The 16454-nt window shown below is 34.9% G+C and overlaps 1 protein-coding gene across 2 annotated transcripts in view; it reads right to left on the bottom strand.

Moving 5' to 3' along the window:
• SLC24A3 (solute carrier family 24 member 3) overlaps positions 1–16454 on the bottom strand; it is a 721614-nt gene that overhangs the window by 108739 nt on the left and 596421 nt on the right. The gene's annotated exons all lie outside the window — the stretch shown is intronic.

Here is a 16454-nt window from a genome sequence, read left to right on the forward strand (position 1 = left end):
AGAGAAAGGGAGAAAAAAGTTATATGAGACTAATAGATGAGACACAATCTTTGAATTTAAATATAATTAAAAACATGTATAACATTTTCACCATTCCTAATCAATCCATAACTCTCTTACATTCTGAATGGGGGGAGGAGGGGTAATGAAAAGGGAGAGAATATGGAACTGAAAATAAAACTTGAATTAAAACAGGTTTCTCTGCAATTTGAAAAAAAATCTACTAGATATTAAGAAAAATTTAGCTGGACACACATGAGTGATAAACACAATCAGTAAACTACACAAGATTAGAGAGCTAAATACTAAATTCAATAGTATAGAATATAGTTGGTCTAAGACTTCAGGAAAGGACCTACATGATCAGAGGAGGTTTATAGAGAAAAGAAGAGAAGAACTGAGAAGACCTGTGTTTTCCTTGATATAGGTTCTCCCTTTCATAGGGATTATTTGTGTTTGACTTGTGGCAGAGCAATCTGAGCTCATAACAGTCTGATTAGCCAGTGAGTTACACACATTATAACTCAACTTTAACATGGTGATGTCATTTTGATCCTCTTGGAGAACAAAGGATAACAACCAACCATATAACCATTTTATGGACACTCCCTTTATTGATGCAGATAGCAACTCATCCTAGTCTCAGTAAGCAGTCCTTATGAATTAAAAAAATATATATAAAGAAGAGAACATCCTCTGGAGATTCTATCTGTTTGTTTTTGAGTGACGGATCTCTCAAAACTTAGCCACTGGATGACAGGTATGGACATGTTCTCAAAAATCTTTGTAGCTTGATACTATTGATTTGGAGTCAGAATAATTCTGTTTGAAGTCTGCGTAACATTGTTTAAGTCAATCTGGTCCTCTAAATGCCCTTTAAGCCATGGGGCCATGACATATAGAGCTTATACTCTGTAGACACAGCAAACACCATCATTTCCATGCCATGATGAAACACAGGAAAAAGACTCTAGTAGCTGGGGACTAGATATATAATCCATATATGTCAAACCCATAAATATTCATTGGGAAGGAATAGGGGAAGCTTTTAATTTGATTTCTATTTGGCAGAGCAGGCCATTTTGTGAAAGTTTCTGGCAGAGCTGGGTAATTTGAATTGTTTAATTGAAAGAACACTGATTAGATTGAGATTCAGGAGACAGGTGTTTTGGGTCTGACTTTGTCATTAATTAATTGTGTGAGCTTGGTCACTTTATCTCACTGGGTGTCAGTCAATAAGCATTTCTGAAGTGTTTACTATGGGTCAGACACTGTGTCAAGCACTAGGGTTTCAAAGAAAGGTAAAGTTTTAAAATGAGAGTGTTGATTAAAATCAATAAGGGTACTTACAATTCTGTGACTTCTACATACATTTTTTCTGCTGGCTACCTTCACTTAGCAGGAAGAGGATATTCCCACAATGCTACTGCTTTTATATAATTTCTAGGGGAAACTACCATCACTCTCTTGTTAGAGTCTTTTTCAAATTGTAGGTTAATCCACAGGGTACTGGACAAATGAACAATTGCTTTTAGGAGTATTCTGATCCTGGTATCTGAGCGTATCTGGGAATAAGTGAAAAGAGAATGGCTAATGTCAACTTCTTCCAGGCTACAGCAGAATCCTGTAGTCAACTAACAAGCATTTTATTTGTCAAATGCTGTGTCTAAGCATGGTATTATGTAACAAGGACAACAGTTCAAAGAAGATATCAATCCCTTTTCTCAAGGTGCTCACATTTTCTAACAAAAGTTTTGGATCTGGCATCAGGATGCAAGGATTTATATTGTTTTTTATCTTACTATTTGACTAGGAACAAGTCACTTATTCTCTCTGAGCCACACTATTCTGATTTTTAAAATGGCGTATTAAATTTGTGTACTAAAATCTGTAAAATGATTATTGTGACCATAGTGTTTTGTAAATCTTAAAAGTCTATGGAAATGCAAATGAGGTTGTTGTCTATAACAGGCATTTTAGATCCAAACTCCTTATTGTGAACTAAATCAGGGGTGAACTGTATAGGCTTGAGAAAGGGAATAATGAATCAGAAAGCCTTTTTTCTTCATCATTCCCCCCTCAATTCTTCCACCTATCCTGGGCTGTAATGCACAGTGTGGTGCAAAAACTGGGTCAGTGTTCCTGATTACTCTGATAGTTCATGAGACCAGAGCCAGCGCAGGCTTTTTGAATTCTAATAATGTGAAAGACACATCTGAAATAGAAACATAAATGAATAATTAGGTTAATGCCTTTCCATTAATGGGTACTTCCATTTGCTATGTAGATAAGGGAGGTATTTTCTGTGGCTAATTTTACCTGACTTCTTTTCTTATTCATGATCATATATCACTGGTAAAAGGATTTGAGAAAGAAGTAGGATATAACAGAAAATGGGCTGGATGACAGGGTTTCTAATAATGCTTCTGATACTTACCATGGGTAAATAATTTACATCCATGAGCCTCAGTTTCCCCATATGTAAAAGGAGACTAATAATAGTGAAGTTCCTACCTCATCAGGTCAATTGAGTGAGATAATGTGGTTCCTTGTAAACTTTCAAGGATTACACAGGGTATCCCAGATGTCTTAGCACATTTATGCTAAGACATTCAGAACACCCTTTGTAAATGTCAGTGGTTATTATTTTCAAGAAGGATGAAATCACAGAATAATGCTTGGGTCAAGTACAAAACACCCTTTAGAATGGAATATTGTTTCTTTTTTATTTTAAACTCTTTGAGGATAAGGTCCTTATCTCTCAGTCATTGTACTAGAGTGTAAAATATGTAGCAGTTCAGAGACATTCAGTAAATAGCTATCTAGTATATTAGAGCTGTTATAGAAGGATAGTGATCTATTATGGGGAAGAGTTTAAAGATATTGGACAAAAAAAATCCCAGATCCTTAAAATACTGAGGCTTTTTAATTGAATAGTGCATATTTAAATCAGTTTAAAAAATCATACCCAAACTAAAGTGTGGTGGGAAAAATACTGAATTTGAAGTCAGGGGATTTAGGTATAAATATAGACATTGTCATTCAGTTTCAGTGTGACCTCTATTAAGTTCCCTATCTTCTTTAGGTCTCTAGGTGCCTGGAACAGTGCTTAATAAATGTTTATTGATTGAGAATTTTTTTTTTTGTGGGAGGAGACTAGAGCCATATCAAATCACAACTCCAACTCTACATTCTTCCACTTTATCTACTAAATATGTGCTGTTCCAGGTATGCAAGATAAGAAATTAAATAGTCTTTCCTCTCAAGGAGTATACTTCTTATCAGGGAAAACAAAATAAATATAACTAAAAAATATATGCAAAGTTATTGGGGATATTTTAATAGCTGGGCAGATGAGGAAAAACATGAAGTATCTGTTAGCTCTTGAGTTGAGCTCTAAAAGGTGGGGCAATGAGGTGATGCAGTGGATAGAGTACCATCCCTGAAGTCAGGAGGACCTGAGTTCAAATGTGACCTCAGACACTTAATACTTCCTAGCTGTGTGACCTTGGGCAAGTCACTTAACCCAATTGCCTCAGCAAAAAAAAAAAAAAAATGTCTAAGAGGCAGCAGTGAAAAGAGAATTTATTCCAGATATGGCCTAGTTTTCATTAGTTATTATTTCTTATGGTGCACATTAAAAAAAAGTCACATTTTTATTCAATATGTTGTTATGTTATGTTACCTTTGACCTCTAACAATTCTAGGAATCAGCAACAGTCCAAGTGATATCTTGGATCTTTCTCTTTTATTTCTAGAATTCATTTTATACATTTTATTTTAATTGTGATTGTCATCCATTTGCTCAGTTCAGTTTGTTTTCATTTTAAATCTGGAATCTTGGATTTGAAGTCAAGAATACCTGAATTCAAATTCAATCTCATACACTGACTGGCTATGTGACTCTAGGCAAGTCTTTTAAGTTCTGTCTGCTTCAGTTTCCTCATTTGTAAAAAGGGGCAAATAAAATAGTATCTACCTTTTAGGATTGTTGTGAAGATCAAATGGGATCCCATTTGTAAGAGTACTTTGAAAACTTAAAGTGCTATGTAAATGCTGGCTATTATTAATACTATAATAATTACTCATTTTCCAAGAGATTTTTTGAATAAATCCTCCCGTTCAAGAGGAGAAAAAATAATCGTGCTTTCAAAACAAAACCATTTTTCCTTTTGCACAGTATTTAATGAACAATACCTATAATTCTGGCCTTTTCCAAGAGGCTGAAATAAATTTGTCAGGGAATTATGGGGAGGTTCACGTTTATTTTATTTGTACCATCTTGGCATTTCCTTCGTATTTTAATGGACACAAATACTTTCCATTCTAGAGTGTTTTTACTTTTGGCTACTGTAGCAGACAGTACACTGTAACAGTTACATGGAAGAAAACATAAAACTACCAACATCTCAAAGAAATGTTGACATCTCACATAAATTTCTTGGGAAAGGGATTCAAAGAATCATAACACAAAGTCTGTTCCCTTCCCCAAACATAAGAGGCTGATCTAGCCAAACTGGTGTAACTAACACTTTCCCAAACTGTAGGTCTTCTAGCAAAGGCCAGATGACTCACTGTTAAAGATTTTTTGCAGAGGAAATTCTGTTTCAGATATAGGTCGGCATTCCATGGCCTTGGAGGTGCTTTGCAGCAGTGAGATATCTTCATTCTGGGCATTCTGATCTTTCTTTCTCTGGGGCCGTCTCCCTCTCAGGATCCTTCAAATCTTTTCCTGGTGTTGCTGCCTACCCTGAAGTCCAGTTTCTAAGTGTTCTTTCCCTCCCCAAATTATCTTTTATTTATTTATCCATGTATGTGTTGTATCCCTCAGTAGCATGTAAGCTCTTTGAGGGCAGGACCTTTATAAATTTTCCTTTCATATTCCTTAACAGGTCTTTAATAACAATTTATTTGAAGTGAATTGAATCTTTGTAGCAAACAAAATTTCTGCAGCCAAATTAATTTCTTGGGAAGTAATTATACAACTGTAAAATCCTGGAAATTTGTTTTTACAACCATAGAACTTATTTAGTCCATCTCTCTCATTTTATAAATAAATCAACTGAAACCCAGATTAAATAACTTAACTAAAATCACATAGGTGGGAAGAGACAAAGACATGATTTGAACTTCCAAGATTTCTGGCTCATAAGCATTCTTGCTGCTATATCATAATTTTTATTAATTTTAGAGCAGAGATCTGGCACCACTTCAGAGAGGAGACTGACTTAGTTTTTCTGCCCATATCTTCTTTTCTAGCCATTCTCTATGTCCCTAAAGGTACACTTATCATCATTATTCAGCTATATTTGTTAATATTTCTATGCACAGAGTAATAACATTAACATCTATATAGTGCTTTAAGGTTTGCAAAGAGTTTACAAATATTATCTTATTTTATCTTTATAATGACCATGGGAGGTGAATATCTCATTACCTACATTTTGTGGATGAGGAAACTGAGGCAGACAGAAATTAAATGATTTGCTCAGTCACAGAGCCAATAAGGTATGAGGCTGGATTTCAACTCGAGTTTCCTGACTTTGGGTCCAGAGTGATATACATTCTTCAAACATAACCCTTTACACTGTCTAATTCAACAGGCACATTAGAATCACAATATTTTAAACCTTGAAGGGACCTTGGATAGTATGTAATGCCTTGTTCCTCCTTGTTCTACCTTCCAAGCCTGATTACTAGAGACAATTCTTGAGGGTAGCCATTCTGTCTCTTTCTTAGGCCAGTACATTTTTATCTTCTCCTGTTCTTTTTCAGTTCTGCCATACCTACTTTTGTTCCACCATTGAACCAGATCACTGGCCTGGGAAAAGATGAACCACTTGATTCTGGTCCATTTTTAACCCTGTTTCTGTACTCTATCTTCTCACACTCTACTTCTTCCTCTGAGAGCTGTAATCCAATCAGCAGAACTATTGTCTCTGGAAAGGGTGCGCCAATGGGCTGCTCTACTGTTACTTATCACTAACAATCTTTTGATTCTCATATACGTTTTCTCCACTAAAATTTAAGCTCCTTCAAGGCAGTTATTGTTATACTTTTGTATTTGTATTCCTAACTTTGCTTGGTATATAGTAAATGCTTACTAAATGCTTTTCATTCATTTTTTTTTTTTTTTCATTCTGTAACTTTGCTCACTGGAGAAGATGGTACAGGGGCATGTCCTGCCATGTGTATTCCCTGGGGCATGATTGAGGAAACCATTTACCTTGTCTTTCTGGAAATCTGGAGAAAAGTGTGGAAACTGACAAAAAGTAGACATCGAGGGAAAACCAGTCAATGATAAGGTAAATGCCTATAGATTCTGCTACATTTTGTTTATCTGACACTTGTCAGTGAAACCTCTTTTATCCTGCGGGAATAGTTGCTTCAAAGATCTTGTCCTATGATAAAGAATGATAACATGAAATAAACTTACCTGAGATGTGTTTTCTAAATTTATTATGTTTATCTGAGAATTGTTATAGATTTTGTGGAATAGCAGATGTCATATAGTCCAAATAGAGTTCATATTAAGTATTAATTTTTGTTGGTTTGACCATGATATGAAACTACCTTATCTTTCTCAGTAGAAAATAATCTTTCCTTCTTAAGACCCAACATAACACTTTTATTTCTATTATTTCACTTTTACTTTATAACATTTTTTAGTTATTTGTGTACATGTTTTACCTTTCTAGTTTGATTGAAGATTCCATAAAAGGGCAGAAATCAAGTTTCATTCTCCTCTGTGTCCCTCCCATAGCACTGTACATATTCTATGTATGTTTCTAGTGAATGAATAGATAAATGCCTAATTAAACAATCACCTTAGAAATGGAGTTATTCAGGTATTAGCAGGATAGATATTTTTGTAGCCAATTAATTTTGGAACAAAAAGCCAGGCATTTTTCAGTTTTAATGTTAATTTTTGAGTTGATATTGCCTGGTGTTGAGTTACATATAATATCTACCACTTTTTCTTTAATAAATATTTATAAAAACTTAATTTTTCATTAAATTTTAAGTTTAATAATAAATATTAAACAATAAAGACATTTGATTTAATATGACATTTGCTTTCATTTTTTGAAAAAAAATCTGACCTTGATAGTTATCTTTGTAAAGAAAAGTAGTAGATTAGAACTAGTTTATAGGATTTTTTGGAGAGTGAGAATTCTTTTAAGGAAGACTTTCAGCCTAAGAGAAAAAACACTCTCTGTCTGTCTGTCTTTCTCTCTCTCTCTCTCTCTATCTGTCTGTCTGTCTCTTTCTCTCTCTCTGTATATAAAAACACACACACACACACACACACACACACACACACACACACACATATATATATATATATATATATATATATATATAGAGAGAGAGAGAGAGAGAGAGAGAGAGAGAGAGAGAGACCCTTCCAGATCTAATATATAATGAGAACACTGTGGTCAAGGGGAATTACATAACTTTTCCAAATTCACATACAGTCTATATTTGGGACTCTGCCCTGCTTTAGTGCTTTTGCCACTACACAAAGCTTTCTCCTCATAACTGACATTTATATAATGATTTATAGTTTAGAGCAAAGGTCAGTAAACTGTTGCCAGAGGGCCAAATCCAGCTGCTCACAATTTAAGAATGATTTTTACCTTTTAAAATATAATACAATTTTATTTTAAATGTTTAAATATTTTTTTTTTAGTTTGACAAGTGGTGGACTAGATTTGGCTCCCAGAAGTGTAGGTTGTCAACTCTTGGTTTACAGAGTACTTTAAATACATTTTTCTCCCACTTATTTCTCATAACAATCCTGTGAAGGGAAGAGGTCATATATAACTATTCCCATTTTATAGATAGGAATACTGCTATTCAGAGTAAGGGACTTTTACTTCCCCCCCCTACTGAGGAATACAACACATACATGGATAAATAAATAAAAGATATTTTGGGGAGGGAAAGAACACTTAGAAACTGGACTTCAGGGTAGGCAGCAACACCAGGAAAAGATTTGGAGGATCCTGAGAGGGAGACAGCCCCAGAGATCATTTTTATTACAACATGAACGGGGAGCAGGGAGATAACATATGACTCAGACAAGACATATTTACTAAATCAGTAAGAAGTTTTGCAGGAAGTTGAAATTAACAATAAAAAACTCCTACAAACTTCCCATACTATCTATAGATTTCTATTATTTGTGCCTTTGCTGACTCCATTATTGTAGATAAAAAGTTAGTGATATTTTTGTAGAATTTTCTCTGAGGAGAACAAAGTAATTTACAGACATTATTTCATTCATTCTTCTATCTCAGAAAGACAATATGTACAGAATCAAAGTCTTTTCCTTAGAGCATTGAGAAGCTATCACCACAGTTGCTCTGTGATTTTAGTGTGGAGTCACATTCAGTAAAAATTCTTCCAGATTAACCCTATGGCCATAACCTACTGTAAGATTCTCTCATTGTAAATATTTTCCTTCAGGGTTAGTGTACTGTGCTTCAAGTAAGAGAGATGATCACGAAAAGTTATCTGAGAGTCAAATTCTGCTAATCAGATCTTGTTTCCATTGCTTCCTGTGCTAATTTGTGAGATGTTTGCCCTTCTAATTAAACTTTATCTAAGTGACATGGTAGATAGAGCACCAGACATGGACTCAGGAAGACCTGAGTTGAAATCTTTGTTTTCAGACACTTTCTAGTGTGGGACTCTGGGCAAGTCACTTATCACTGCCTGAGTTTCCTCATCTGTAAAATGAAAAAAAAAAAAAAAAAAAGAAATGGCAAAGCATTCCAGTATCTTTGCTGGGAAATCCCCAAAAGGAGTCACAGAGTTGGACATAACATACCACGATTAATGCTTATTTCAAAGCCTAACTCAAGCATGCCAACATTTTTATTCTCCAAGCTGTGAATGATTTTCCACTGAAATTACTTTTTATTTACATTTGCCTTTAAAAAAATACGAACTTTAGAGGGCAGATAGCTGGTTCATTTTTTGTCATTTTGTATCTTCAGTGCCCAGCACATAGTAATATAAAGACCTCAGCAGCTTCCAACAAGTAGAAACTTAATTGTTTATTGGTTGGTCATAAATGAAGAAAGAAGTGCTGTGTTAGTTCTGGAAAAGGAAAAACTAAATTCAAAATTCACAACTACTGCTTAATTGAGCTGTTTTGTGAGTATGAATGAATAAAGCATTGGTTCAGCACATAGAAAGTGCAAAGGATTATGTAAAGTGCTGTGGATACAAACAGAAAAGCAGAAGAGGTACATGGGTGCAAGATTTCATCTGCAAGTTTGATGGGAAAGTCCTATGATCTTGCAGATGGCAGGACTGTGAGGTCCACAGACTCACCATTGGTAAGCTATTTAACCTTGCTGGGACTTAGTTTTCTAAACTGTAAAATGGGAATGATAATATCACCTATTTAGAGGGTTGTTGGGAGGCTTAAATGAAACAATATATGTGAAGTCATTTCCAAGCCTTAAAGTGCTAGGTCAGTGGTAGCGGCTATCACTACCACTTCCATCACCACAATTACCATCGTTTCCATCACCACCACCATCATCACAATTACTATTAATACTATCACTTCATCCTTTGCAAATCTTAAAGAGCCACACAAATGTGAACTATAATTATTATCATGGAATTGAAGGTTTAACGTTGGAAGAGACCCCAGAAATTATCTAATCCAATTCTCTCATATTACAGAATAGTAAAGAATAGACTAAGGGAGATGAAATTACCTGTCCAGGATCACATTGAGTCAGTAGAAAAACTGATGTTTAAACTGAGGTTATAAAACTATTCTTTAACTAACATTTTCCACATATACATACTGGAAGGAATTAGTTTTGAAATAAATATCTGTGTAAAGTTTCTTGCACTTGTAAACTGAGAGGGAGCGCATGATGTTTATAATTTGGTTTATAAATCTTAAAATAGTTTTCATTCTTTTCAGGATCGGTGTCCAGCCTTGGAAATTTCTTTCCTTTGGTACCATGCCTCCTTAAAAACAAGTAGGTGGCTTGATGGCTAGAATGATGGAGATGGAGTCTAGAAGACCTGAGTTAAAATTTGATTCCAGATTTTATTAGCTGTGTAATTCTGGGAGTCACCTTACCTCAGTCTTTCTCGGGTTTCTCAGCTATAAAATGGGAATAATAATAATAGCACATATATCCCATGGTTATTATGAGAATCAAATGAAATATTTGTAAAGCATTTAAGCGACTACATGCCAGGCTCTATGCTAATCTTCTTCCCCTGGTTCCTTCTAAAACATAGACCCTGTTCTCAAAGAGCTTGCATTCTATTGGGGAGTCTGCCACATGTAAACAGATGAGCAAATTCCCAATATGATAAAGGGACAACTCATGGATAGATGCTAATGTGTAATAACTCCTTTTTAGGTATTAAACATAGAATTTAAAAGGGACCGTCTGGAGGCAATTCCATAACTGAAAAAAAAAGTAAAAAATCCAGTGTTAGGAATTTTATCCATCCTCACAGGCAAGAGGGAAAGATATTTTGCTTTGGGCATCCCTTCAATACTTCAGATTATAATAGCTTGAGCATCTGTTATGTGCTCTACACAGTACTAAGGGAATTTTTAAAAGTATGACATGATTTCTGCTATCAGAGAACACTCTCTAATTAGGGAGAGAACCCAGTCCATAAGAACAAATTGATCACAGAAATGAGTCAATTAAATACAGGACTATACATTGTTGGCTGTTAGTAGTCGAAAGAAAGAAGGAAGCAAACATGGAATGCTAGAATACTAAGAAGAGGCTTCAAGGAGATAAGTAAGTGGGACTTAAGATATCATGACAATGATAAAGTTTCTGTCTATTTGAAGCTTAAGCTAGTAAGTACAAGGAAGTTTCAGGACCCAGACAAGCTAAGATCATGTATTTGGTTTTTGAGCTTGAGCTTTTGGAAGCAGCCAGTGCCTGGAATAATACATAAATTATTATGTTAAGCCTTGGTGACTGGAACATTATTGCAGTAAAGATGCTGATTTCCATACAGACAAAAAACTGGTAACAAAGATAATGGGGCACAGATGTTCCATGTTCCTATGATTCTATGTAAAAACTAAGATGTTCAAAGTCTCCAAGTGGAAAAAAAAGCCAATGCGTTTACAGTACAGGACTCTGGAGATAGATTTGGTCAGAGTTTTGTTCTCATTTAGATAATAGGGGAGCCAAGTTTCTTTGACTTTCCAAAGATAACTCTATCCTTTTATGTGACAGAGAGTCTTTGGCAATATTTCTTCTCTTAATTTCTACTTGCACCTACCATTGGACTGAGAATGAAGGTCCCACAATAGCAATGGCTAATTGCTAATTATTAATTAGGGTGGTATGCATATTCCCAAAGACATGGGGGAGGGGAGGAGTTCCTATTAAGATGCCTTGTGTGTATTTTTTGTGGTTGAAAACTTGAATATAGACCACCTCTTCAGTTCCATGTTCAGTGCCATGCTCTTCTCCAGGGAGATTTTCAGCGAGCTGTAAGCACCAAAATACTGGGAACTGAGAGTGTGGTTAATAAGATTACTGCAAAGGTCTCATCTGGCTTGAGCTATTCTGTCAGTCACATTCTATTTTAAGTCTTTTCTGTGAATCAAGCTTGGAGTTGGATATCAAATTAAGGACATAGTCACAGGTGCAAGGAATGCTCATGTATCAATTCCACTGCCATGGAGAATTAAACACAATAAAAATTACTTCAATGCTACGGTAGAGTGATGTTTTTAAAAAATGAATTTAAGAGATTCAGGCTTAGAACACATTGATGTTTAGGCCAGATCTTTTTTTCAGCAAGAGAAGAGGTGAGCCGAGGGAGTTATTTAAAATAATCCAACACATACACACACACAAAAACAAAACAAAAGAGAACAAGCCAACAATGATCCAGTTGCACTTTATCTTAACATTTAGAAATAAAACAATTGGAGCTTAATTATTTGGCTGTCTTAATTTTCCATTTTGAAAATAAAAATTTGGCTATATATTCAGAATAGTAGTGTTTCTAAGCACATAAAATGCTTCAGCAATGCATAGGATCCCAAAGCATAAGCAATATCTACATAATAAAGCATATCAAACATGAATTTAATTACATTTTTGACACTAATAACTTCTTATCAATTTTACTTGGTTATTAAAACAGTTGTTCTGTTCAGAGATTATTACATATAGACACAACTAGCATTTATCAAACCTATATACAATAATCTCTGTCCAATCAGGAATCAGGCTTCATAAAGTCCTACTCAAGGTCTACTTTGATTCTTCTTTGTGGTATTCATCTATTATATTCATGCTTTTGTTCTGGGCATTTCAAATGCTGTGAATCTGTACCTTCCTCCCTTCACAGAATCCTTCTCTTTGACATGTAGCTCAGACACTATCTTCTACATTAAAGTCAACTTTTAGTGCCCTCCTTGTAACTATATTGCTTAAATTACTTTATATATATATATAAACAGAAAAAGCATAAATATGAGATGAATAAATATCTCATATTTATGTTCTTTATGCTTATATATTTACTAGCCTCCCCCATTAGAATATAAGCTTCTTGTGAGAAGGATTGTTTCATTCTTTGTATTTAAATTCTCATTTCTTACCCACTTCCTTCACCACAATTACCATTGTTACCATCACCACCACCATCATCTCAATTACTATTAATACTATCACTTCATCCTTTGCAAATCTTAAAGAGCCACACAAATGTGAACTATAATTATTATCATGGAATTACCATCCTACCTATTATATCAAAGGCATTTAATACACATTTGTTGATTGACTGATATTGAATTTTTCAAGATTCATCAGAGCCAGTTCAATAGAAGCTCTGGCAGGTCCTACCAAGATAAACTGAAGGTCTACTTTCTGAAGACCTAGATAAGAAAGACTCATCACTAGATTGGCTAACAGAGGGTTGATTTTTTTTTTTTACTCTTAGCAATTCCTGAAGACCACTTAGTAGTTTGTGGTATAGGTATCCATACTAACAAAGTCAGAGAAATTTGAATTTTTATACATTGGGGTAGATAACAGCTAATATTTATATAGTACTTTAAAACTTGTAAAGTCCTTTACATATATTATCTTGTTTGTATCACATAACTATTCTGGGATTTAGAAGTGATTATTTATTACTGCATTTTACAGATGAGTAAATTTAAATGATTTTCCTAGATTCACATAGCTAGTAAAATGTTTGAGGCAACATTTGAACTTGTCTTCCTAATTCCAAATTCAGCTCTATCCATTGAGCCATCTTGCTTTTATACATTTGTATCTTCTAGGAGGAAGCATTAGGTAATCCATCAGTTTAGTAGAACATAAACAGCAATTGTCTCACTTTTGTATTTGTATCTCCCCAGTGGCTAGCACAAGGTTTAGCAAATAGTAGGCATTTAATAGATGCTTGCTAAACTGAATTGAGTTGAATTTTTAGAGCTGACATTATGTCAGCTTGCTTGATTTTTAAATGTCCTTTTAGAAAGAAAAATGAATATTTTCTCCCCTCTAAATTGAATTATATTTTAAATTAGGATTATAGGATTCCTATAAATATAGGAATATAGGATAGAGGATAAATCTGGAAGGGACCATAGATAAATCAGCCCAAAGATGAGAAGAATTAAAGGAGCAAAATAACTGTGTTTATGTATTTGAAAGGCCATCATGGAGAGAGGGATATGGCTTGTTCTATTTGATTCCTGAGGGAAGAACCAGGTGGTATGGGTGGAGGCTGTAAAGATGCTAATTTAGATTTGATGTCAGGCAAAATTTCCCAATCATTAGATTTGTTTGAAAGAGATGGAGGGTCTCTCCTTCCTTGAAAGTCCCATTCCTTGAATGAAAGTCAACAGATGACAAATTACTGGGTATGTTATAGTGGGGATTCCTTTTTATATAGCTTGTATTCACTGGCCAGAGGTCTCTTCCAACTTTCAAATTCTGATTCTGTCAAAATGAAAGTACTTAATAAATACTTATTGATTTGATTTTTAAAAAGAGTCTTCAAAGACTAAATCCTTCACTGGGGGACCTTTCCACAATTTGGAAGATGTCCTTGCAACCTCTTCTTTCTTGTCTGATATGAATATAAATCTACAGATTTCTGATTTCCTTCAGAAATTCTGAAATCACTCCATTCACAAATGTCAGTCTTTGCACTTTCTTGAACCCTCATCCGTCTTTATATAGCCAGAACTGATTAATTGTGTGTGCCATAGTTTGTCATTTTTCTTTAAGTATATTTATCTATATTCTCTCTAGTTATTTTCTAAACTTGGTGACTTTAAATATGACTATCTCAATTATTGGTGGAGAAACAGTAATGGGGGTCAAGAACAGGGTGGATACATGACATTTTATTAATAGGAAACTTGGAATTTCCAAAGATACTCCCTCTGAAAAACATCTGAGCACGAATCAATTTCATAAGATTTAGAGGGGAACATGTGGCAGGAACAAAATTAAAAAAATATCCACATTGATCAGACCCAGGATTGACCTTTTACCAAAACCTTATCAATAAGCTAGTCATAATGATGCCCAGCTCCAGAAACATGATGAGAAGAATACAGGAAGTGATTCTGTAAGGAAAAATTGCTGTTAGTAAGGGGACATAGCAGGATGTCAAGATGGTGTCTCAATCTGGGTGAAAGCTTCAGGGCAGTGTGCTGGACTTTTTGCAAGCATGTTTTTTGCAGGTCTCACTGTAATCTATCCTCCTCCTCCTAGCTGTCAAAGTGATCTTCCTAAAGAGGACGCTACCCTCCACTTATAATGATCTCTACTGGCTATTTATTACTTCAAGGATGAAATATAAAGCCACCAGTTTAGTTTTTAAGCCATTAATAGTGTAGTTGCTTCTTATTTTTTTCTATTCTTCTTACACTTTACTGTTCTCCACATACTCTATGCCTTAAATGTTCATCCTATTTACCTTTGCCTCCTGGTTTCCCCAGATAACACTCTAGGATTCAGCTGAAATCTACCTTCTGAAGGAGTTCTATTTAGTCCTCTCTTCTTTCATCTTACTACTGTCTCTGAAATTACCTTTAATTTACATTGGATATATTTTTATTCAATTTTTTGCATGTTGTGTTCCTAATTAGAATGCAAGTTCCTTCATAGCAGGTACCATTTTTGTCTTTATGTTTTCAGTGTTTTAAAAATGCTTATGACTAACTAGTCAGCCAGAAAGAATTAACAGGGACTAAAAAAAAAAAAGCTAAGTCTAGTTCCTAATGAGAATTTTTAAAAGGTCAGATTGACTGAAAAGAACCCTATGACTTTGAAACTCCTCCTTTTGTTTATTTCTGACCCCCTATATGTTATATATACATGACCTATGTTGTTTTGCAATATATTTTTAAAAAACAATTAAGGAATATTGCAGGCTATATCTGAAACTGGGAAAAAGTCCTTTATCTTCTCACCTCGTACAACAGATGAGACTAGGATTTAGGATACTCTACAATCATTTCTCTAGATTCAGAAGTGATCTCATAGGTCATATGATCTAATGCCTCATTTTATAGGTAAGTTATGGATCTCATAGCTCCAGAGGTCTGAGTTATAATGACTAAAGCTGATCAGATGTTTTTACTCAGTCCAGTATCAATCTGGTGAGCCTCTGAGAAGGAGGGGTCAATCTGTTGCCTAAGGAGAGACAAAGTGGCCCAGGTGAAAACAGAGCAGGTCAAAACTATTGCACTGATCAATGGTGGGATTGGGTTCATGAATAGCCTCTGTACTTACATCATAGACAAGATAGGAAGAGTCAGTCTTTATAAAAAAGTGTGTGTGCATGTGTATATGCCCTTGTAAGAAATTAATGGCCATATGGTTTGATTAAATGTATAGGCATAGAGTTGTAAATGATATGGATAGATATCTCTATAATCTGGCCCATCTCTCTCCTAAGATTATTATTTCTGTTTTGAGGAAAACATAAGAACTGTGGCTAGATAACTTGTTTCTTCCCTTGTCTACCTCCAAGAGAGTTATTGTTGCCTAAGTGGCTGATACCAATTTTCTCTCTCCAAATTCTGATGGTCTTGGAATTCAGTTAGTTTAAAACAAAGCCACTTTCCTAGTCACTTTTAAAGAAAGTCAGTCCAAGGCTTCTGCCTGCTAGTCTAGCCCCTTTCTTCCAACTGCTAGTTACATAAAAGACCATCACAAATAGTGAATAAAGCCACATATCCAAGCAAAGAGAGCCCACAGAATTTACGCAGATTATAATATATTAGCAGATACATGAGTGAATGACCTCTTCAGAGGGAAGCAAGGTAAGATCTCAGCCTGAAGACTCTAGGAACATAAGCTAGAAATCAGCAGCATACTGGGGAACTTTCTTCTCTTAAATGTTTGTATATTCCAAAGTCTTTCTGCCATCTCTTCTGAGGAATGTCGGAT

The sequence above is a fragment of the Sarcophilus harrisii genome, chromosome 2, assembly GCF_902635505.1.
Source record: "Sarcophilus harrisii chromosome 2, mSarHar1.11, whole genome shotgun sequence".
NCBI lineage: Eukaryota > Metazoa > Chordata > Mammalia > Dasyuromorphia > Dasyuridae > Sarcophilus > Sarcophilus harrisii.